At 45.2% G+C, this 26,161-nt stretch overlaps 1 long non-coding RNA gene across 1 annotated transcript in view; it reads right to left on the bottom strand.

The window, feature by feature from the left end:
* Positions 1-8,905: 8,905 nt before the first annotated feature.
* LOC111266513 (uncharacterized) overlaps positions 8,906-26,161 on the bottom strand; it is a 19,029-nt gene continuing 1,773 nt past the window's right edge. The window contains exon 3 of the long non-coding RNA XR_015313484.1: positions 8,906-10,319. This is a non-coding gene — a long non-coding RNA (uncharacterized LOC111266513). The remainder of the gene's footprint in view (positions 10,320-26,161) is intronic.

The raw sequence follows: 26,161 nt of genomic DNA, 5'->3' as shown, positions 1-26,161 counted from the left end.
CGAAACATAGTCGTAGCCATAGCATCATTAATTAAAGTGACAAGGCCAAATGAAAAATGACATTGAAATAACATATAGATAACTTAATTATTAGACAAGAAAAGCGGAACAGAATCTACCTGCTGAAAAACATCTTTAGGTCCTATGGACTGGGCTGCGAGGCTGGTGATGCTATACCTTTGCAAGCTATTCGTTGCGAAAATAAAAGGAAAGCAAACATTATCTATCGCATGATTAACAGCAGAAATGCTCCAGTCGTCTGGCATGCTCGTTTGGCATTAAAAACTAGCTTTTTTAGCCAACGACACCAGGTCGATCAAAACGCTGCTTACAAACGACACCAAAACATTACGAGGATATACATATATATATATATATATATATATATATATATATATAACAACAAACATCGCTAAAACACTACTCACTCTATAAACCAAAGTTCGATGTTGTACTACTTTACGAAGCGAAATTCACTGGAGACAATAACAGACAGCATCGTCTGCTAGGGTGGCTATATCGGCTGATCAGCACGATGTATTGGTCAGACAAGATAACATTGCGCAATATTTTATTGCTGTGTTCCTAAAATGCTTCCAATGCTTTTCTTTAGTCACAACATTTTGTTACTTCGAATTTGCTTATACTGTTTATGCTCCTTTATAGCTCAAACGAAACAACTGTACCAATTGTTTTGCTACCGGCAATCCTTAAGCAGACGACATGCTTCGGTTTTATTTTCTACTTCACCGTTACCTACATTTGGTTGTGTCGGCTCAGCGACACTAGCGTCACTCTGTGAAAGACGGGGGTGGCCACGAACCGAGCAGTCTCCTTGGTATTTCGTTGCTGCCGCCAGCGTCGTCATTACCAGCGATAGTAGTATGTGTGATAGTGATCTAGCAAGCGACAATAAGTTTCCAGTGAATTTGAACGAAGAGCGCGCACAAGCAAATTTCAGGCAAACGGGTTTCTAGCTGTTGACGCCGCTTTGTTCACGACTAGAGCAAAATTCTAGGATTTGGAGGCTAGAGATAGTGGGGCTTGTCGATACAGAGTGTCTCGAGTTGCCCCTGATTTGGCGTCGCGGTTTCACGCGCGAAACACGTATTCCCTCGTCTCATCACCTTCTTACCTTCCTTCCGTTCAGGAGATTCTCATGCCCGGCGAGGATTCGTACCGACTCAAAGTAGTTGCTACAAACATGACTAACTGAGAGCTGGTACAAACCCGCACTGGAGTCACTAAACCTGAAAATTCGCCGAATCATTCCTGCAACGAATCGGCACCACAAGAGTTACAAACATGAACGATCACACCCAGAGAACAAACAAACATTGATCGGCCTCGGTCTATCAATCGATCAGTCACCAGTCAATCCGTGAATCAGTCAGTTCGTCACTCAATTAACCAATTGATAATTGTCAATTACTGAATACACATCAAAATGAATAGAGATGCCGATTAGAGGTCAACAACATAATGCCGCACAATTCCACATTCACAAATAAACCCACGCTCACACAAGCATGTGTTCATTACCGTTATTAATGAAATGAGACGACGACTTATAGGCCTTAACAAAATCAGACCAATACCGATCACATATGATTCGCCAGGCGTTACGCCACTTCTGATCCCTGTGTATGCTGTTCATGGTCAATAGTTATAGAGAAACTGTACTATAAAATTCATATTTAGCTATAGACTGATGCTATGATCGAAACAGCTTAATACAGTTCCATTAGTAACAATTTACAATGAAAAGAACAACAGCAAATTCAGAGTTGTGACTGCTGGCGGACCAGTTGCCATCACCTGTTGGGGTTCTTCAGAGGGCAATTGCATTCTTGTACCTAGAAACACTAATTCTGGTGGATGTTAGCATAGTATCGTACGGAACTCAATGGTATAGCCAGACGAACTATTTTCAGCCACTCTTTGCTCCTTTTAATATTTTTTTCCCCGCTACCCATTACCCCGATGTCCCTTTAAGAATTGGCTTACGCTGACGAGCTTATGCAGTGAGCAAAACTTCCTTCTTAAGTCTCTGTTTCAGCCAGTGGAACAGTTCGTGTGAGGTAATGACGCTGTTGCTTCAGATCTTCGAACAAACGAGAACCGGCTCAGTTTTAATATGGTCGTGAAACAGTGAAGGGAAGTTGCCTAAGTGAACGCAAAATGAAGATGACTTTGGGATGAGAGCTCAAACTAAAATTAACCCGGCGCAGGCTAAAAAGGACAGTTGCGCAGAAGTAGGAGGCAGTCGGACAGATGAACTCATTACGCATCCACTGAGAGTGTTGTAACAGCACATCTACATACATCACAAACATAGCATACTTATTTGCCCATATTACATAGTAGTTAGATTTGTATTTGTAGGTGTTTCTGTGTTACACCATAGCACTGGCCACTAAAACAGGATAACGTAAGCAGACGGCAGTTTGTAAATTAGAAAAAATAACGGCCTACGTGATTTCGTGTGTACTGTTATAGCTTGTTGTCTATCAAGTACACACACTCTCTCTCTCTCTCTCTCTCTCTCTCTCTCTCTCTCTCTCTGTGTGTGTGTGTGTGTGTGTATATCAGTTATGCTCACACGACTAATAGCGAAAGTTATTGGAATTGTTGGGAAATAAGGGATAGCAGAAGAAAGACTAGGAAGTTGGAGAAGCACTGAAGACTCGCTGCGACCCGGAATTAGACGTCTATCTTCAGAGATCGAAAGTGAATGTACTCGAACGAAAGGATGGACGAAAATAACAACACCAATCGGAGCAAAAATAGAAAGTACAACAACTATAATAATGGTAATAATCGAGAACAACAGTGTAATACGAAAAAAGCAGAAGTACAACGTAGCCGTACAACATATCGGACGCTGGAAGCACCGAACAGTAATAATAGTATTTGTAATAACAACAGAATCATCAGAAAAGTAGTGGTTAAAGTAATAAAATAATGGTTTAATATCGGACCTTAGACTCTATTTAGTATGAGCAATACATCAAAAGATGGGCTGGTACCGTCTGTAATTTTGCGTGAATGTCAAAGATTGAAGCTTAAAAATACTCTGGTAGCAGCGGTAAAATAGAGAGTTATCATAACGGTATTATGACTAAGGAGTGGAGAGGACTGAATTGTGAGGATGAAATAAACGACACTAGTAGTTATGGGAGTTTATAGGAGACAAACAAGCAGGTAGATCAAAAAAGAACTCTGGCGTTCAATGCGAGCACTTCAACACTGGTTGTCAGTCATTCAGCGTGCCCATGACCCAGCCGGCGCTGTGAGCCACTGCTACAGCCGGCTATTTCTGCTGCGTCGCAATATATCTAGATGACAAACAACCGAGGACAACAACCGCGATCAAAGCAACATGGTGGTAATAAACACACGGAAAAAAGCGAGGGACGAGATACCGGATATATACCACGACAGAGTAAATCGTTAAGAACAATATTAGAAAGAGGCAGACCATTGAGAGAGTTAGGTGCATAGGGGGAGAGAACAAGAACGCTGGAGATATAAGCAACGAAAAGAAGTAGGCGAGTGAGAGATAAAGGGCACCGGACAACGAGAAACAAAGGAAAAAAAGAGAAGAAAAATTGGGAAGGTGGAGGGATACTGGACTTACAGACTCACGACGATATCCCCGATCGATAAGAGAGAAATAAGCAAATAGAAAGAGAAAGACATCTAGACGCGCATACACACGAATCGAGGGAAGACGGGGAAGAGGGAACTGCAGAGATAGGGGAAAAGAAAAAGAGTGGAGGGGAAACGCGGGAAAAAGGGCAGAGGTAGAAAACAAACGAGGCAAAAAGGGAGGGAGAGAAATGGAGACAACAGAAAAGATAAATAGTTATAGATAGACGAGGCAGGGGTAGAGAGGAAATGCTATGTATATGGCGATATGTATACGAGGGCAAAAACCAAACCGAAGCAGAAATAGCAGACGAATCTAATAATGTCGTTAGCATCGAATAAAGCTTCCAAATGCTTGCATGTGGCGCATAGGAGATCCCTCTGTGTATGTGTGTGTGTGTATATGTGTGCGTGTCTAGTGAACAGAGCGTGTCGTGCGTTCGGTTTTTGAAATATGGCTCGATCGGCACAATTATTCATAGGAATTCGTTGACTTACTTTTTTGTAGTGCGCGTGCTAATACAATCATACGAATGATGTATGTGATGATGCGATATTCCGGCTTGTCAACGACAAGTGTGTTGTCTGTAATAATCATTGTATAATAGCACACTCAAGGCGAAAACTCATAATAAAGTATTCCTTTTTCGATATGTCGAATATTGTGAATTTGTGTTTCGCTAGCACATGATACTGTGTCTGTCGTTCTATGTCTATCGCGGCGACGCTTGTGCTTGATCGCAATGAAGGACGGCGTGTTACAGGGACAATATATACACTTTGACAGCAGCAGGAACTGGGGTAGCGTCGTACTTCCCTCATAGAAGCAATTGCTTCTTTGTACTACTTCTTCTTCTTCTTCGTTATCGTCTTTGCAAGGACGAGAGTGCAAAATAAGAAGATTGCATATACATCCTTTGGGTCGGTCCGTTTCAACATGCGGACATGTCCACACCATCGCCAGAACACATTTATGTCATGCTCAAACTAAATTAATCGCATCTCAAGTGACATTGATATTCGAGATGTAGGGCAGGCAGCAATAGAAGCAGAAGGACGAAGAAGGGACGTGACAGTGGTATCGTATTCTAGTGCTACGCCCTACCAGAATTGCGATCTGTTAGTGAGCGAACGGGTGTAGAATATGCGCTCGTGCCTTCGCGCTAACTCCCCGCTTAAAATCCACGAAGGAAACGTAATCAAGTCGCAGTCCTTGAAGAACGAATACAAAGGCGGAAAGGATTCTATCGTTGCTGAGTGATTCGGCTAAGTTTCCTGCCGCTGCCAGCGCTACCGCCATCTCTATCGTCACTAGCTTCAATCCTAGTCCCGCGCCTGAAAACGGCTCATAGCTGTTCTATCTCGGGGTGGCACCTATTTTTCTGCTCCAGCCGAGAACTGCCTTGATGGAATAACGGGAATGATTCTAGAAGAACGGGGTTATTCGATGCATTTGGCGCCAAAACCGGATCTCAAACGTCAATCCAGTGGAAAACGTTTTCGACTCTCAATTTTAAGCATGGCGGACAAGTGTGGTAGAGTGGGTTACGATTAGAGACAACCGGAGGCAGATGTACTACCCGCTGCGTCTTCGTGCGTCGTCGACTAGTAGTAGTCGTAATGGTCATAGGAGTTCTTTTGCTGTTATAGAAAGTGTAGTTTCCCCGTCGACGGGCAAGTGGGGACGGGTACGTTTTTCTATTACTTGCTCATTTCCTACATTTCCCTCTGTTTAGCTGTACGGCAGCATCAGCCAATATGAAACTTACCGCCCCAACCAGTTAAGGCAAATGGGAGTTGCCGGAAGCAACCACCTCTTGCTTTCGGCTAGTTTTCTATGCTTTAGCCGAACGACACTACCAGGGCTGGCCGACGAACGTTGAAGGAGAACAGAGGATTGCGCCATTCTGCCAGGATGCCGATCGAAAGGTAGCATCCACATCACCGCAGCCGATGCCAACAATAACGTCAAGCATGACAATGCTAGCGACGATGACTACGAACATGACGAAGCTGCTGATGGTAAGTGTCGTCTTCGATGTTTGCCGCTTCAGTTAGTTGATGTTGCCTAATCCGGCCGTAGATCAATTCTAGCCCTCTAAGCGAACAGCCTGAGTAGATCGCGACGAGTTGGTCCGACAGTGCTGAGATCTGGCCCACATCGGTTGTAGCGGTGCCACTGCCGCAATAACACGGTGGAACAGACGTTGTGGGAGGGTTGGGTCTCAGAAGAATCTAGTCAGGCCACTTGCTGTGGACCTATCCATAGGCTTCAAAGCAAGCCGTGAGTGGAATGATTACATGATCCTCCTTTAGCAAGCAGTAGTCCTAGCCACACCACACCTTTTGACCACATCTTCTGCATTCGCCGCATCAGAACCCAGAGCACGGGTACGTGCGCTATCACACGCATTGCACCCAGACACGCACATGGACACGGACACTGCTTGGAGACAAACACACTGCTCGATTACCCTTAATGCAGCGGAAAATGCAAGCTCACGCATTCAGACCAACAGACGTAGAGAATGAACACTACATAAACAGCGCCCCAACCACAGACAAAGGCTTTTGCCTTTTGTACTTGAGTGTAATGGCTCGTTCCCCCTCTCTGCCTCCGAATAGTGCCGAACGGGGTTCACAACTGGCGGGAAGAATCATTTTCCTGTCAAATCCAAGCAGCTACGTCCCAAAGAGAGCAGACAAGGGTGGCAAAGAGAAAAAAGAGGGACGATCGAGAAAACTTCTAACGAGCATCCATGCACGCTTTTGGTACTTGTTTCCCAAAACGTGTCATCTGTCCTTCAGTAGCTTGCTGCTGCCATCGCGCTGTTAGTTTCGCTTCAAAGTGCTAAGGTTGAGGAAAACGAGCACTCGCACGTAGTAGTACATGGAGAAGTATGGAAGGCCGCGCAAGAGAACTTCCTTTCAAGGAGGGGAAGAGGGAGCCGACTTGCTATTTGGTAGTGAGTAGTAGCAGGGCAATATTGTAACATATTCGTGATGAACAACTCGAAAGGGAGAGGTGTTATTTATCAATAAATTAGATTTATCCAAAAGTGATTATGTTCTGAATTTTCAAGCGCCAGTAGTCACTCTCAGATCGAGGCGGAGATTATTCACAGATGTTATTCGTTGTTTATTTAAGCTATGAATCGTTCGGATTAGGCGTATGATTGTTTGGCTTTAGAAAGATTGTAATTTGAATGAGGAAATTTACTCAAATATGTGCTTTCGTTTCCTTGCATAAGAAGTAGTTTTATAAGCATATGCCATTGCTCTATTGCCTATACTCTTTGTATTAGTCTTGACTTATCAATAACGAAGTAGTATATCTTAAATACCCGGCGATTCCACGCAGTTCGATATGTTCGTTGAGTTTATCTATTGTAGCCAGACAGCGAGATTTCCAGAAGATGGAATATATGAGGACACCACCGCCATTACAGCATGGCATATAGGGTAAATGATGAACTCCGGAATACGTTTACAGAATCTGTATATACGCAAATTGATTTATGCGACGGGTGAATAAGGAGCTCGGAGAGCTGGATGGATGGATAGCGGTGATAACAAGATGGCTGCGAAGCGCTTGGATTTGATAAAACGTCTATAAGGGGGGCGATTCATCTATTTCGTAAAATAAGAGATGAACCAAAACAATGAGATCTGTGAAGCTCGTTTTCGTTCTTTTCCTGTGAAGTCACATTAACGAGCAACAACAATGCACAGAGAAGCGTACAAGAAAACATTTTAACAATGTTGTTCAGCAAGAAGATTTTTAGGGGGGGACGACGACGACGACGACGACGACAAATCTAACTCTTCGGCAAAAAAACACAAGTGGAGGGAACAATGTAATGGTAAGCTGGTTCCTTTTCATCTGAGGAATCGCCTCAACATGGCTTGGGACGAAGTAAATGTGAGCCAACCCGTTTCAGCGCGTCCATTAGTTAAGCCCGACGTACAGCGAAGTATAGCTTCTTGTACAAACATATACATACGGAAACATTCTTTTTGACTTGGTGCAATGCAGGTCACTTAAGTGCCGGTAAGTAGCATACGAGTAATATATATATATATATAAATATATATATATACACATAGTGGCTGAAACGTGTTTTTTCCTTCCAGCCGTCATTATGGCTGCGAAAGAGATCATCTTAATATTAGGCTTTTAATTCTTTGACAAAAATTAATAATTAAGTTTAGTACGCAATCGGCTAAAGCACAAGCAAAAAGAACTAATTGACTGGTCATCATCTGTATAGTTATTTCAGGTGTGCGTCTAAACTTTACTTCCAGAAACATTCTAAAATTTAAATAAAAGACGTGCTGGTGAATCGGTATAGCGTTGAACAGGATACTTTACCGCCACCTGCCAAACAGTTCTACTAACCTCCCTTCACTGATGTCACACCAATGCCACCCCATCGTGATGTCAGTCGTTAGAAGGCAAGTGTCTGGACGACACGCGGGTAAGAAGTTGCTCAAAATGTGGACAGGGCAAGGGTAGAAGAAGCGACGAAAGGGTCTTTGATCAAAAGGCCCGAAGTCCACGTCGATGCCGGGGGTGTCTTTTCCAGCTATTGTGACTACAAAGTCGCTTGTCCTATTCTCTGGCTTGCCTACACAACTGACTAGATTCAACTTTTCTTCTTAGCGTTCACATGGAAGCACCACAGCGAAGGAAAGGGCACTCACAGTGCAAAAGGGTGTCGAGCAGATAGGCGCCTTTCGGGTAGCCCACAGGCAGTTCAATTCAAAGCCCCATTCAACCAGCCAAAGGAAGGATGTGCCGCGTCCGACTAGCGTCTCTAACGACTCAAATGCCTTACGTGTTTTAGGTGCAGGGGTGGCGGGTGGCTCGTCAAGTAGCGGAGAATGGCCGAGTTTGCCATAGCATCTATTTCACCAGATCCGCATTCTGGGCTGCTCGCACTTCTTTCCATTGCTGCTGTTGGTAGAATTATCCCTATCGAATCTTCTCTCCTACCTCTTGAGTTCAAGCACCTGACCCGCATGTGTTGAGGATATAATGAGGCTGTGGGACAGAAGAGCACGAACACAGCCGATTTGAGGTCGTCGTACTATTAGGGATTCACAGCACCGTCCGCAAACTGAGCCAAAACTCTTCAACAGCACTATAGTTGCAGTAACCACAGTTGGAGCACCGGCATCTAAAGAGAAGGGGCGACGCCCTGTTGTTGAAGCACTGCTAAACCAACATATGCACAAAAAGATTACGCACCTAGAACCTGGAACATTGATTTATTTTTAATATTAAAAAAATGCAGACCATATTCTGAATTGATTCTAATCCACAGTCGACTAGATAGCGACAATCTTTACTGGTGCGATAGTCAGGCATTGGAAGATCGATAACGAAGAGAAACATGATGACGTGTTATCGCTGGACTTGGGAGGCTCAAAATGTACTTGGTGAATATGAATTTAGCCCTGAATCTAGTATCCACAGGCTTTGTAAAAAAGGTACGCACCCTCTTACTAAGATTAAATCAGCTTCTGTGTGCAAGGTGCGCTTTGTGGTAGCCAATACTGTTGACCGTTCAGGCAAAGCCAACGATGAAAAAATAGGAAGGGTATATAGATGTGCGTGTGCATATATACAGTGGGAAAATGCATACACGTACCATCAAGGTATGTTGAAATGAATCGGTTGGAGGCTATAGAGGTAGCATAGAAAGCGAAGGAGGAAGAAGGAAAGAATGGAGGGTTTTGTAGTGATACGTTTCGGGGCAAAAGACCTTAGACATATGCAGCCATCTACGTTACTGGCTCCTGTATACCTACTTGTCTGTGCAGTATCTAGACTCTATTTCTCTGAGCAAGTTACACGACTCTGTGATAGTTGGTGCTTTAGAAAACGCCGTCTTCACCCCTTCCACCATCACTGTGGTACTACAGCTGCCGCAGTCGTTATTGAAGGAAGCATACCATAGAGACTTATAGGTGACAGCGCAATATAGCTAATGGGTGTAGAATATAGTACCGGCCGACATAGTTGGGAAGGCAGGATACTAGAGGGAGCACCAATGTCTTAGCCTCCCCCCCTTCCATCTCTTGAATTGCGTCCGCTGCGTCCAGCGGTTCGGCGACTGCTTAGGCCTGTGGCGAGAGCAGCAGCACCAGTGGCTGAGGTCTTCTTCCCCCTTGATGTAGCAGCAGGAGATGCGATGTTGCCATCCTATGGGGAAAAAGGCTATATTGTCTCGGTGTTTCTGTCTGAGCAAATGCGAGAGATATACGTTGTTCGGTATGTAACCGAATATGTGTGGATTTGTGTGTGATTGTACGAGCAAGTTTATATGACGATCCTGTCCTTGCATGTAGTCCATGTGTAGAAACGATGTGTGTTCTATTCCGTTAATTGCTCGTTGGCCCATAGCTTATGGAGAGAGATCAACACTGGGTCGCTCCTCTCCTCACCAGCTCCTCTGAGACTAACGGCTTGGCTGGGTAGCAGCAGCAGCGGGTGTGTCTGTCCGCCGCCGTCACTGCCTTCGTCCCTCACAATAGCACTTTTCCTTGTGTTCACTAGTAATAGTAGCTGTGGACGATTTCCTTGCAAACTCTTGAATAAGTGAAGGGCGAACCAGTAACTGCACTAATGGTAGTAAGCTTGTTATACTCAATACTGTTCTTACCTGTAATAAGAAGAGAAAAAAAAAAGAAAAAAGTACAAAATAAAACAGACACGGACAAAAAGGCAACAACAGATATTCATATGTTAGTTATATCGTTGGTGGAATCAGCTCAACCTTGTTAGTATTGAGACATGGGGATAATAGGGCAAGGCCGATGTTCAAAAGTCAGCCGTCCAGAATAAGCATGGCAGATGCATACGTTTTACCTGGAGAGTAGACTCAAGTGGATAAACATTTGCGCTTGTTTCTTGTGGACGTAAATGTAAAGTTGACGTCTGTAATCATCGTAACAAACACACGAGTCTCCGGCTTAGCTCGGATTTGTTCAACCAGGCAGCTTCAGCCTCGCTTCACTCCTAGGACTCGGCTGCGAGAAACCCCAGTACACCCCACGTGTTCCAGTCCCCAGAAGCCAGAGCGCTCGGAAATCCGCAGAGACGCCCTGACCATGTTAAGTATTCTAAGTTCCGCAGTACCAGCCGTCCGTCGCCAGGCGCGTAACGCCGCATCAGCAAAACGGAGCTCAATTTTAGACCTGTCGGTTAGTATCACGGGATTAGGTGCGGAGTCAGAACAGTGCGCTCCTGTCTCCTAACTTGTCCTTTTTCGCTCGCTGGCTGCCGCTTCGTCGATGGCCTGCACATATTAAATCATGGAACAGCAAGAACACAAAACGTTATCTGGCCTCCTGCGCTGTCTCTCCTGCTCTATACTGAAATCCGTGAAACTCGAAATGTATTGCACGACGAAGCCAGGCTTCTGCAGGGTCATTGCCAGCAGACAATTACGTACAACGTCACGTGGGAGGTTTCGGCCCAGTGATATGAAATTAGGAGTCGGTGGAACAACCTTATGGGTGGACACGTGTGTGTCTTAGATCGACCCACCTACATAGACGCTAGTAAAGTAGTATCATCAATTTGCTATCTGCATTGTTTCGTCAAAAAAGCATGTTCGTGCTTGATCAACGTCAAGGATTGTGGCGCTACATTATAACGCAACGTTGTTTTGATATAATAGTTTTCGAAATAGTTGTTTTACACCAGTAAACCCCAATGTGTGAAACTAAACTTCGTTGAAAACCTATTAAAAAGGAATGATATCACTGCGAGTTGATCGCGTCCATATAAATAATACTTAGAATAGATACCGGAAAACACGGTGGTGCGCGCGCAAGTAGCTGTTTGATAATTTCCTGGATATGTAAGGCCGATCGAATCTTTGTTCAGTGGTTTACTGTTAAATCTTCATTTTGAAAATGTAAAACTTATTTCAGATATTTGGTTAACATATCTGCTGGGAATAACAACAATCTTCAGGTTCAATATTGGTTTCGGTGACACTGCATATATTGCACCATATCTAGGCTGTAGTCAAATTTACTAAACGTACGAAACAGGAATAAATGTTACGTGAATAAATGTAACCCGGACAATCGTAATGTTGTAGACTTCATAGCAGAATCGTATCACCGCGTGCACATTTTTTTTGCTTTGGGGTAAATGTTTTTTAATAACGTCCGTGTACTTTTATTAACTAAAACATTTATTCTTAGAGAAAAATACTGTAAATCATGATCCTACTTATTTTACAACGAGGACCAAAACTCTTCTCTGTTCTAATTGTTACTATTGTAACAGCGGTGGACAGGATTGTCATGGGTTTAGTGGTAGCAGCAGTTCATTATTAGACATTGTTGTCGTCAATATACTGCATCCCGTTTATATACATAGATGACACTCTATTCAATTAAACAACAAGCAAACGGTAAGAGAAAACAACTTTCTCCTTTCCCTTCGTTGCCCTTAGGGATATTGATTGTGCTTTGACACAACAAACAGCTTTGAATCGGCCAAACGAAGATGGCCTGCTCGAATAGAGACAAGACTTAGTAACGGAACATAAAAGAATGTTTGGTAGGGCAGAGCGCACAATACTTGCTACGCCATTCTACCATCATTACCGCTTGCGGAAAAATCTTCCATACACCTGACGGCATCAGTGGCACTGGTTTGTTTCCAAGCACTCTTATCGAGTACGCAGGCAGCGTGCTACGGTGTGGGTCGTCGTGATGTCCGATCCGTGAATACGCTGTCGCGTGACGGGGTGCGCCAAAGAAATAACTACGACGACAATTATTTGAGTATTAATAATAAAATCGAAGATGAGTACACTCCGTTTTCCACCGTAAGCAGCATAGCTGGCGTGAGCAACTCTTGAGTGAACAGATTCTCCTAGTCCCAATCGCTCTTTCATTTGCTTTCTCTTCTTTCTTTAAACATCCCGGACCGTCTTCCTCGTTCACGCCATTGCGCGCAGTCTAACCGCTGTAACGGAGCGCGGCCCGCAGACTGGCCAGACGACACAAAAGTGAAAAGCAGGGAGAGCAAGAACTCGGCAAGCCATCATGCACAGTCCGAAAAACGAGCAGACCTTCATAAAAACAAGATGATACTGAATCGTATCCGTTGCTGCCATGGCTAGCTATGCTGGCTAATTCGTAGTCAGGGTTGCTGCTTTTGCCAGCGGAACTACATCGGCATTGGGATAGCGGCGCAGTGTACGATAAAACATTAAAGGCCCAGAAACGGACGAAAGTGAAGAATTTACAGAAGCCGTTGTGGCGGCAACAGCAGCAGCATCACCGCCTGCATCACCAACACTACCTGAAGAGGTGAGGGTCGTACTGGAGTCCCAACTCGCGTATGTGAAAGCGTTTTTAGACTGCGCGTGCAGGAAAAGCTGTGAGATAGGAAGAACTGTGGACTCGCCAGCGGAACAAAAATGATAAAAGTAAGAAACGGTTCTTGAAGAATACTCTTTGAAAGACAGTGAGAATAACGAAAAGGAAAGGCGTGGGGGGTGGCAAACACGCATCTGAAAACTGCCCTAGCTGATCTGTGGTTGCGAAGTGTTTTAGGGTAAGCAACACACCAGGAACGAAACTATCGCGGCCGGCTGGCAATCATGGCGCTGGCTATGAAAAACGTTGGCTCGAACGCAAGAGTTTGCTACTTTGCTGCTTGGGAGGTGGCATGTAGTCCAATTAAAATGAGAGCTGGCATTTTTATTTTGAGACAAAAAGCAGAAACGACTACTAGAATAATGACTACGATTCCAACACGACAAAAATTGCACGCCATTTGTAATACGCACACCGCCTGGAGGGCGATGGCAACACCGAGAGTATAGCAGACATCAGTTGATCAGAAAACAATTGCTATCAGCTACACTATCGTACGTATGTTTTACCGAAAAAACGTCTCGTTTCGCTTGATTAAATCAAATTAACTGCTCAAATTAGTATGAGACAGATCTTATCGGCATTCATGACCTTTGTAGGAAGGTGTTTGCTACATTATTTGGAGCAGTTTCTGTTATGGAATAAACAATAACAGCATTTCTATATCAGTGAGCAGTGGCCGTAAGCGCTTGTATGGTATATCATCTCAACCTGTCTGCCTGCTTTACTTTAATAGAAATGAGGATATACACCTTCTCCGACGCCCATATGATTTAAAAGCACACTAGCATGTAGATTGAAAGTATTGCTTACCACGTAGACTGAATCAATTCGATATTTCGTCACAGCGCTCAGTGAGTGGGCCTGTCAGCCGTTGACGTTTGTTCCTGCTGGGATAGATCCGCGCGTAACACTATTGTAGACTTTCGTTATAGGTGACGCATCTCCGCCTCCGCTCACATTTCCTGCACTGTCGGGGCAGTTATTGCTATTCATGCTGCTAGTTTTGTGGGCGCTTGTCTATCTTGCCCACTGGCTTAACCGTAGCGCTCTGATTCATCACGGTGTGGTTGGTCTCATAACCGCAAACTACCATTGAGGGTAAAAAAGGTGAATTGTGCGTGCCATGATTGACGTTAGCAGGCGTTATAAAGGAACGGACCCAATCCGCAGAAAAGCCAAAAACCATAGCCGAGCGGAACTGTCTGTTAAAACGGTATTAAAGTCGACTTAGACGGGGTAATTTAGCCCAGAAGATGAGGCAGTTAGCGACCGCTGTCATTGCAACGACTGTAACGGTCATCGGCCAGGTCGTGATAGTGGTCGGAGGCGGCCTACGTGCTGGTCATTTTTCTAAAAGCCCTAGTCCTGCATTCGCGATCAGTCAACGCTTTAGATGCGGATTAGCAAGATCAGATAGATGTTACCGTCCGATATATCACCAGAACGACATTAACAACGGCAGAACCGGACAGCAGAACTTGAACAGGAGCAGGAACAATGTCTTTCGTAACAACACACATGTCTCAACGGAGGCCAAGACAGTGAGAGTGGCAAACAAGGGAAGGTTGTGTTTGTTCTCATTCTATCCTCAGCGCCGATCACCGTCCACGTTTTCCCACTAATGGAAATAGATATCAATGCTATTAATCGTTGCTTAGTGCGTTGGTGTTTTATTTGTTCCTACCGGCGATCAGGCTGGGTCCCATTTTTTGTCTTATGCCTATCCCAATACCTAATTTGTTGTTTCTTAGATTTACGCGTGGTTAGCGGCAGGCGATAAGCCGCAAACAGCGGACGATCGCTGATTGACAAAACGATTGTTATCATAGATAGCTTCGGTTTGATTGCAACCGCTAACCGACCAGTCGAAGACCAACCTTTTGGACGGTCGGATTGTGAAAAAGAGGTTCCTGCTGTCTTCTGGGTACTATACGTAGCTCGTCCGTTAAACTAATGAAAGCAAGGCGATAGGGGACAAATGGACGAAAGGTGCATGTTAGCAGGTCAGTAAGTTCTCGTAGTTCGCAGCAATGATGTTCGTCCCAGAGCTTAACCACCTTGACGAACTCATGAAATATTATAGAGCTCAGTCACTGACGTTCTGTCATTTCTGTGTATGGTAACATGCTGCTCATGACTTAAAACTAAACTAGGCAGTTGACAAGTGGAGATAGAATCAAAAAAGCAAAACGGGAAATGAGAAAAGAAGAAGGATAAATAAAAGTGAAGAGGGCTGTGGTACACAAGTAACGCCAACGCAGTGCTACAATGCACGTTCGGCGACCCATGAGCGCGGTGTTATAACAGGTACCAACTGTCAGCAGGCTGATCGATTGACGGAAACTAAAGTCTAGCAAAGCAAGGCGCCTCATAGTTGTGCTATAAACGAACGAAGCGCCGTGCCATCGCTAACCACAAATAACATATATATATATGTTTACTGATTTTGTCAATATATATGGCTTGCTGCTGCTGCTGCTGTTGCCACCGTTTTTGGACTGGTTCGTTTGAACAAAATGGCGCGCTATGACAGCACTTCAACAGAGCGCTTCATAGTGACCCAGGAAAACGCACCAGGGCATGTCCTTCAAAGTCGTCAGACACCTTACCCCACGGTAGGCCTTTTATATAGTTAAAAATCATACCTACAACGGTAAAGCTCAGCGAAAAACGTGGGGCACAGATGAGCGAACAAAGGTGCCACTTGGCGTAAAGAGAAGAACAGGTTGGCGACGGCTCGCTGCCGCTCCTGTTGTTGCAGCTAGGTGAGAATGATCGGGCGTTCCGTGGGCGGAATGAGAAAATGGCGCGTAGTTATATGAGTGGAATAGTCACACATGGCAATGGTAGCCTTTATGGCGTCGCAGCGGCGTAGCGAAGCTCTGGCTATCGGACTACTGCGTCCCTCGCCGGCCGTTAGAATGATAGCTTTGCCGACCCATATAAAAAAGCTTGAGTGTGAAGTTCATACTTGTCTGTCTGTGCGAGCAGAACGTCCCTAGTGTAACTTTAACGCCAAAAAACCGAGCGTCAATGACACCCACACATACGCCGTTCTCTTCTACGTAGGTCCTTCTTGCGTGCTTGGGCTACCGCAACTCGCCTGGCGAAAGTGGCAACGTCTATATACATCTCACAGTGCGCAGTACAACCCGGGTAAAAGCCGGTTGCAATAACAGTCTCTTCTTCCAGCACGAGTTGTGACCTTTTTGTCGCTTCAACCTACCCTAGACTGAATGACAGGCATTCTACGCCAAATCAAGCTTTATGGTCTGTGACGGTGTTTCGTACTCGTTTGGTCACTGGGCCTGGTCTTTACCGTCGTTTCAAGGTTCCATCTTGTTCCCAAAGACCGTCAAAAGGGCGGAGTCAAGCGAAACTCTCCTACAGTGAAGTGCTAAGATGCCACGTCCCCTCCTCCAACCTTCAGCTGCCTGTCGTCAACCACTGAGAGAGCCAACCGACCCCACTATGCGAATCCTTATGCTCCAATGTTTCGGACTATGTGCTAGACCGTTCGTGATCCCTAGTGGTCTCACCGCCGAAGAAATGTTGCTCGTTTGCCTGCCTCAGTCTTTTCAGAAGGAGAGAAGGCCTGATGTGATGGGGAAGCGTGAAGCACCTCGCTGCTGAAAAACCAAGCGATCCCACGCTCTTTCTCCCTGTTTCTCCCTTAACGGGGCATCCTGTAATCAGGGTTGAGTGGTGGCGTGGCTAAGGTCTTTGCGGAGAAAGGCTCGAATGCAAAGTAACACGCAGAAGGGCAGGATGCGACGGCGATTTGATAGAAGGAATGAGAAACACAATGAAAACTAAAAGAATAGAGAACGCCAGAACAGGAAGAAGAGACCCACAACGGAGGCGCATTAGGAAGAGAAAGCGATAGAAAGAGGCAAGAACCCGCTACTGCCACGGGTGTCGCTTGCTTTACGCATATCCTTACAATCTGACAGCCAAGCCAGCAGGTCAACCCCATCAAAGACTATCTGGTGGATTGCGTGGCTGACGACACTAGTTCGACTCATCAGCCAGACGTACGTACTTTGGAAATTGATTCAGAGGGAAAGTAAGAAAAGGAAAGGCAGTTTAAGAGAAAGTGAGAGCAACGTACGACGCTCAGCACTATCCTATCTGCCATCCGTTTGAAGCGGCTTTGACGAAGGTTCAACGCTCTGCTGAGCGCAATGGTGGAAGTCAATAAAGGAAGTCGACTCCAGTTCGGCTTCTTAGTCCCGCCGCTCTCTGGCGTACCGATGAACTAGTGGAAACTAGTGCACAAACGAAAATAGCGTACACTCGGGACGGGGAGTACAAATCAAGCGATACGATCTCTCTCTCCCTCTTTCTCTTGTACGCTATGCTTCTTTAGCCGTTCCTATAATGCATTCGTTGCGGAACAAAACATACGAAAACCGTTACGGAGCGCAAGTGGGACCCCAGTAGATTGCGAAGGATTGCAGTGGAGGCTAGGCGGTATCTGCGCGAAGGTTAACATCAAAACTCGATCAAGGCGTTACCCTGGGAAGGATCTGGTTCTTCCCGTAACGTACTGGAGCAGTAATACGAGTAGGCACCGCCATTCGATGATACAACATGTCATTTTAGGACAGGCGAAGTTAAGCAGCTGGGCAAGGACAGGAAAGGCCAGCTTGCAATCGAGGGCGTTCTTCCGCCGGTTCTCGCTTGTTTGCCGTTCTACTGTGTGTACGCGGCTGACACGGAATCATAGACAAAAATAATGGAGACGCAGAACCGAATGCGGAGATGTCACCATAAGCAGTCAACTCAGGAGAAAGTGAAGGAGAAAGAGCAATCGGGACAAGGGGGGAGAAAAGGAAAAGAAAAACGAAACTAGGGTTATAGACCGTTACTATAAGACAGGGTGGTTAAGTTTGTCATTGTTTACCTTCTTTCACTTGTTCTCGTTTTAAGCCCGGTTTGTCGGTCTCACTGGTCCTCGCTCATCCCTTTCTTTTCCTGCTCCATACTCTCTGTTGTCTTTTCTTTGGATCTCCTGCGCAGACCATCGAAATAAGACTGTAGCAGCTTCGGCATCGATGTTTTCTTCCGCGTCGATGTATATGTCGATAACGATACTACCCCCGCAAAGTGTTGTGAAATAGAATAGAGAGACAAGATATAGCATTCGAATAGAGCTTCCTGTTCGACGGGGAATGGTGCGGAGGCGGAAATAGGGGGCGTAGTGGTAGCGCATAAACGACAAAGCCGAAACGGGCGGGGTGGAATGGATAGTGTGTTTCTGAACGTTCGCAACAAACGACGAGAGACAGTTACGGGATAACGAGATGCCGCGATACCACGAACGAGAACAAAGTAAAATGTTGCGCAGCGGCTATGTGGGCGGAAGGACGCGACAGTGATGGATTCAGAAGGCCACTGGGAGCAACGGTGACGGCGGCAGTAAGATCAGTAACGCCAAGCGACAAAGCAAAGGCGAAGAACTCCAGAGTGTAAGTCGGAGACCCAGACGTAAGGTGTACTACTACCTTTTGTACTTTTTTTACTTTCATTCTAGTTCTGCGCGGGAGGTGTGACAAAGTGAGTGAGAGCTTGATTTACAACAATTTGACCTACAGCCCAGTGATTGCTTGCTTTCAAAATAGGCGTCATCGTCCGTATATTTGTACACCCTTTACCTCCCTATCCTATACACTAGCTTATATATTAAAGTCTGTTAAGCTACACTATGTTACTGCTCCAAGGTATTTTGTGATGTCTCTTGAGGCGCATATCTATAAAAATACGCCTTAAAATGGAAAATGAGATGTCTTTATACAACACCGGGGTACTCTCGCTCCTTCAAAGTTTAGCCGTTGACTAATAAGCAGACTGAGCTGCTAAGGAACTAGCCTGCACGCTTGCCCCGTATACGCATATTCTCATCGTCCAAGTTACTAAGCCCTTTTTTGGTCGTCGGATGACTCTACAGCCCTGTTTTCATCCAAAGAAAATGCTAACTAAACATACTGCCCTAAAATATCTTATTCAACAACACCCACCATATATTCACCTTGATATTAATAGAGTTCGCCCGTTTATCGTCCCAGTTATAGTCCTTAGAAGTTTACATAATGCATATAATGTAGTAGGTCATATATAGACGGTCATTCAATAAGCCTCGCTTTTTCGCATCACATCAGTGGGACGAAAACTGAAACTTAACCCAAAATCGGAAACGTTCTTTTCAGTGCACGCGGAAAAACCTTTAGCAATATGTACACTTCCGGTGTGTGACTAACAGAGCTTTCACACTGAACACTAACAGAAGAGTCCGAGCAAGACGTGGGGCCCTATACTTGGAAGCGCATCATGGTTGAAATAAGTCAAAGTCAGACGCCATGGTGGCTGACCATACTCAAATGACTTCAAATATTTGAACATAAAAGGTTCGGTCCCCTCTCTTTCCGATCCGTCGAGCACGTAAGTCTTATTTGAGATTCTCTATTTTGTAGTCTTCCGCGTGACCTCAAATATCTTTTTTTCCCTGCACTCACATTACTAGGACAAACCTAAGAAGAGTTTGTCAGTCGACATGCCGGCCTAGATCTTGCCGTCGCCCTCGTCATCCAGATTTTGCATCAGAACCCACTAACAACCCACCTGCCCTACCACTCTAACATTTCAGAACGCCAATATACGTGCATCGGTTGAGCGGTAGCGTCGAGTTGTGGTCCTCCCAACAAATACAAGGCAGATTGTATTTTCGCTTTTGCTTTACTTTGTTAAGTGGTATAGTTGTCTCTAGTGGTTGCGGGCAGTGTAGGGACTGATGCTGAGACAGAGGATGATGATGAGAGAGTGTAGTGAGCCATCGAACCAGTTAGCGTGTCTGAAGCAGTGCCCCGGGAGGAAAGCAGACAAGACCAAAGCAAAAACTACAAACCATCACTGCTACTCTTTGCCTCACTTACAAGCCCGCCCTTTTTTTTGCCGTTACCTTCAGCTCTGACAGCCTACCGCCAGCCTCTGCGCTTTCGACGGGTAGCCTGACTGGGCTTTTTCGAAATAGCGCAGCCTCCCTTGTCCGGTCGGTTTGTGGAGAAGACCATTAGGGAGTAAAAGGTCCTAAAACATTTCCAATCAGCTTCCGGACAACAACTACAATAAGAGAAAAAGCAGTGAAAAGCTTTGCGATACAGTACCCTGCTCCAGAGCTATGCCCGTCAAGCGCAAAGGAGCAGCAAACGCAGCGCCAGGACTATCAACAATAACATCTGCTGTTCTATGTGAAGAAACTTACGAGTGCCTGCGATGGTGGGAAACTTCAAGTCAAATTTGACAAAACCTTGTTTCGGCCTTTAAGCACCCCGCCCTCACCGAAACAACGACGGCAACAGCAAAAGCCACAAAGTGAACTATTGTGACTAAAGTCTAGTTCGAATGCCAGATGGCTGCCTATATAATGTGATTCCTCCATGGTGCGTTTCTTTGACGGGCGGAATACGACGAAAAGAGAAGAAAAAACAAGGATTAAGCTTTGCAAAAAGCCCTACTTGCTGGACATGACAGAACGATCCTGACCACTGCACGATGGTCAGCATACAATAATATACGTATGTGTATGTACATGCCTCTGTTTCAATGATGTAAGCCATGAAAAGCTAAAGCACAGTTAAAGGGGATGGGGTAAGGGAAAATACGCTGGCACATGGTTAAAAATCCTAAAGATCAGTCTTTACAGCATGTTGTCTTTATATAATGATCCTAACTGTACAATAATCTGGGGAACAGCAAAAGACGTCCTTAGGCAGACGTCTATCACTTCCAAGGTTCCTTTACAGCCTAGCACTATAACAACAGCATCCATTGTTGCCTGATTTCGCGAATCGTGAATGAAATCTTGTATGAATCATCTTCGTTTATGGCACCTCAAATGTACACTGTAGATGTTCTGTTGAGCACTGGGCGCTTTACTGGCGCGTTATGGCACCCTTAGTTTCAGCCAGCGCAATGATGCAGTGGAGCAACGAACGACGAAATCGGATATCGGTCTGCCGTTACCATGCTGTCACAGAGAGTATACGCGTACCATAGAAGCTGTACACTTATCTGGGGGCATTATTGTCTAAAGGTAGTGTATAGCAGCCTTATCGGAAAGGGTCGCTGACGCGGCGACATTAGCCAGGCAGAAAGTCAGTTTCTTGAACAGGCACGAAAGAAGGCAGACAGTCAGGCATCAACCCAAGCACAAGTAAAAACAGGAACCCAAAGGCCGTAGATGTTCCTGACCGATGGTAGAGGGGAGGCCTTTCAGAGGGCAGACTATGCGATATCTGTACAGTCCCAGCGGAGAAATAGGCTGTGTTCTTCATGGAACGACTAGCAGCATCGGTAGCAGTAGTGGCAGCAGCGCAACTACAGCAAGACGACGGCGTTGGCGACGATGATGACGCTCGCGACAATCCACATTAGCAGCAAGGGCATTGACCAAACCAGTAGTGACAACAGAAACAGCGAGCTGCAGAAGCTACTGTATGGCAGAAGGTCATAAAGAAGGTTCGAGTCCTTGGCGTCAAAGTGCTAGTCCAAGCAGACAAGCGGATAGGCGTGCAAGCAAACTAGCGGGTCTGCCTGCCTGCCTGCAACGAGCAAGTCGGTGCCGAACCGGCGCCGCTGGCTGGTTTAGTGTTTTGGTTCCTTGGGGACCTGACTAAATGGCCTTTCTTTTGGTCGGCATACCGATCCCACCCGTAACATCCCACCAATCCCACTATTCTACTCTGCTTCACTACGCCCGTTTGGCTTAGGGGCATGAGGAATTTGACGTGAAGGAAGGATCTTTAGTCAGATGGCTATGTCTTTCCTGGTGGTCGCGATCAAGCATCCGAAGACATCCGTTACGTACTGAGCGTCATATATGATCTCGACTATAAGCCCACATCCACGATTGTTGCCCATTTCAGATACCCTACTTCGAGTCACCTTTATGAACCAATATACGGCAAGGTTCCAGTTTGAACTATGCTACTGTATATCCCACAGTTCGATATTAAATTCTGCTAAACAGGGCAACTATTATACAGATAATGCATGCGTTGTCAGAATACTCTCATTCTAACGTTTGATTACAATTTTCAGCTTTATTTTAGTATAATCCTTTCACAAATTACGTCTTTCTATTGGGTAGTCTAGTATGATGTAAGTCCCATGTGGGATGGTCCTATTCAGGACACATTTCAGGACGCCTGTGTAACCCACAATCTAAATTGACACCTATGGTTTACCCTTGAAATAGTGAACTAATGCAGAGCCCGGTTGCTGAACGTCTAATTCACCAGCCAAGCACATGTTAACGTTTCCGTACTTCGAATATAATTGGATGTTTTTTCTGTTGCAACAAGCCTAATTTGAATGCTCATTTATCTTTTCTTCTTTGCCGATAATAGGCCACTGCTTGCGCGTACAGGTCGTGATACCGCCATTTATAGACTCAAAATACGATCAATGTCTTATGCTTCAGCGAACAGACATGGGGTCTATTGAGTTAGCGCCTTTTTTTGCGTACTGTCATGCTTTCTAAAGCGATACGGCCGTTAACAAAATTAAAATATTGCTTTTATTATACGCAAAAGTGGTCTTACCAAAGGCAGGAAATTATTAAAGAATTGATTAAAGCTATCTCAAATGAAGGGTAATGCCACCGATAATCCTGGAAAGACCCGAACCTTATGCATTATACACCGATACGTTTGTTTTCAAAAAACATCATTGTAGTCAATCGCAATCGTAAAATCTGAATCTGATGAACTAATTAGACTAATTACTTGTAGTTCTATCATAGGAAGTTGAATCTGTTATAGAGATGTATCGTTTAAACTACCAAGGGCATAGGACAGGTTAGGGCTTATTGCTCAACTGTTCCCTGTATATACATGCGCCCCATTTCGTTTCTGTTCGTGTTTAACACAAGGAAACTGGATTTGTCTTCAGCATTTTGCACATTCAAGCAACGATGCCAATTAGGCAGAAGAAGGCTGGTATGGGGGGTGAGAATCCCATTTTCTTCACCTATACCTTTTTCGACTATTTATCTATGTGTCTAAAAATAGACTAACTTGCCGTTTACCCACTTAATGTTCCCCCTTCGTCAAGCTGCCGCAGCCGGATAGAGGTCGTATCCAGTCATTCATCGTCAGTCCTGGCTGTCTTCTTACCTTGAACCTTCGCCACCATTACCACTTGCTTGGCAACACCCCTGATCGTAAGGTCGGGCAGAGATAGGCAGTAGACATCGTGAAGCAGAATAGCGACGGCCAACGTGGGACACCAAAGTAAAAAATAGGACCAGCACAGGCAGCAACCAGGGCTGCAGAAGGCAATGAGCCAGCACCATCAACGGATTATCGATGATAAGCGGGTGCGGTATAGGGGCGGTGAAGTGACGATCAAGCCCGCCAGTTCAACAGCTAACTAGCAGACACTAGCTATCTACTGTAAAAGCAACTTAATAGCACTGTTGAAGCCATCAGGCACAGTTAGGAGCGTTAAACAAAACGAAGAAAGGGTGACTTGATAGTAGAAATAATAATACTTGGATAATTGGGTTGCGGAAAGAGCCACTGTTTCCCCTTTAGAAAGCACAAGCTTGGTCATAAGCTAGAAGGTACACTTGCATAGGAGATGGTAATCGCCAAAAGGGGGCTGACCCTGAGGCACGATTGTTGACTGCTAAAGGGTGCACCATCGCTCGGAGAACAGAACAAATATTCTTTCGAGTGTGGTTGCGCGAATTGCAAGTACACACGAACGGTCATATTCGCAGAGAATGAAATAGTTTTCAACGCTAGCCTACGTACACATAATCAAGTTCAGCTTTCGATCTGCTATCGCTTGCATATATATATATATATATATATCTCTTTATCTGCTTATCTCTCAACCTTTTTGTTGCACTCTCTGCTTAGCAATTCTTTCCTCTACTGTCCTATTAGAGTGAAGCGCTTACCGTTGGTGCTTCCTTTCCACGCAGCTATTAGCAGTAAGCAAATCCACCTACCTATCCATCCACCCAGTCAGCATCTGCATATTCAGCATATCCGATGATGCGGTAGTAGTTTCAAGTATCGGCAGATCTGTAGGTTTCTGCCTGTTATTTACTGCAGCAGCCAGTAAAGTTTCTGCCACTAACACCGCCATCGCTACCACTACGGGCACCACAGATGGGAATGTAAACCGGTAGTACCGTTGTATGTACTGCTGCTAAAGCTATAGCTTAAGCGCGATTTCATACACCTGGTATTAGTGGTGAATAAACAGGGCATAGTGAAACAAAGTAGACTTCGGCGTTTTTCTCTCTGGTCGTGACACTGACATTCGGGAGAGCGCTGAAAAGGAGTCAGCGGCAGCGTGTTTATGTTCAGACTGTCGACTGTTTACTTCTTGCCTCTGCTGCCACCTGACCCTGCCTGAGGGTGCCGCTTTAGGCCGAATTACGATCAAATCAATGGGAGTACAAGCAAGAAAGTAAGATTTTTGGGGTTTGAGTAGCCGGCCGACCTGGCCCAAGCCCGAGCCAGCAACCGCCATTAACATTGCTTTTTTAACGTATCAGGCCCGCTGAGTTAAGGTGAGTTGTGATTCTGTCCGGCCAAATGTAGTCTAGATACGCTAGCTGTAGTCTGTTAGCCAGCAGTAGTAGCATTAGGGAAACAGACACCTACAAAACTGTTCATTTTTCATTTATTATTCTCAGATTTTCCGACGAGTATGGGGCAAATGTTGCGGCAATCGAGCTAACGTACCCACCTGTATATGCCATTACTGTAACGACGCCGACGCTGTAAAAGCGTTAAGAATTACATTTAGGGAGCAGAGCGGCACAGCTAAACGGACTAAACGGCAAGTAGTAAATACATAGAATGTAGCCTGTGGACTCATTTTTCTCTCGCCCTCACACCATGATAGCGAAAGTTCAAGAAAAAACCGTTGCTTTTACCGGCATATTCATTAGCATTGGCGCGCTGGCGGTTCCCGTCGTTCCGCTTCTCGAAGATTCCCTCTGTATGGTTACAGGTATCCAACAGTGAAATTGTGACTGGATAGCTTGTTGCGCCTGACGAGAGCAGGATAAAGGAACAAATGAAAGAAGTTGACGCCATGCCGCCAAAGCGTGCCGCACAGCGTATTCTCTAAGTAAGGTACATGACTCTGAAACATTGTCCCGAACTTTAAAGTTCAGCTGTACTATCTCATAAGTGTATTTCTCTAATCTTTTGCTTTCACCGTCTAGGCTTTCTGGCTTCAGCGTATTATAGTGGTTGTGCAGCTTTGAAGAAAAAGTCTATAAAGGTGTGAGGTCATTAGCTGAACGTACGTCGCTTTTGGGTCAACACGGCAGGGACGATGTATATTAGAGTTAAACGCGTTATTTTTGTACAATGTTTTTCCATACTGCTATGAAAATAGATATTTTTTGAGGGGTAAAACAGCTTTAGGCAAGATGAAATTTGCAACGTATCTCAGAAGTCAGTCTCATCTAGGCATATCGTAAAACTGTAGATACCTTTCATTATATCTCCGTTTTTGTTACCTTATCGAGATTAAACATCGGTTTTGCGGCCTGAAAAAGGGTGTGATTGGACTTTTCATTGCTATTGCACGTACATGGCAGAACGAACCGACGCTGCCATGAACTCCAAGGCTCCTATGGAAGACACAAAGGCATTCCGCGAAATGAAATCGAGGATAAATGGATGTTTGGGCATTGCGTGTGGCGGTCCTTCCTATTATATAGGCACTGTCTGACCAATATGTGGGCTGATAGATTATAAACCTTGAGGCAATACGATTTCATCGGGGTGGTGGGTTCGGGAGACCGTCTGTTGGATGGCCAGATAGCCCTTTGGGAAACGAGTTGGAAGCAAGGGGTTACGAAGACTACATATGTGTGTGTGGGGGGGGGGGGGGGGGGGGTGTTGGGAGGGGGGGGGATAGTTAAATAAAAAATCTTTCTGTGCGGCGGGGGTTTGTTAATTCCATCATGGAGCAATCAGTCGCTTCGCCTGTTCGCTTCTTACTGCTCATCCGTTGGCTGAGTGTGCACCACCAGCCTCTCGTTTAGGGCGACGCAAGAATC

Source organism: Varroa jacobsoni, unplaced genomic scaffold, assembly GCF_002532875.2.
Source record: "Varroa jacobsoni isolate VJ856 unplaced genomic scaffold, vjacob_1.0 scaffold_1092, whole genome shotgun sequence".
NCBI lineage: Eukaryota > Metazoa > Arthropoda > Arachnida > Mesostigmata > Varroidae > Varroa > Varroa jacobsoni.
Note: the sequence above shows the minus strand (reverse complement) of the source record. Positions and strands in the feature narration are given on the sequence as shown.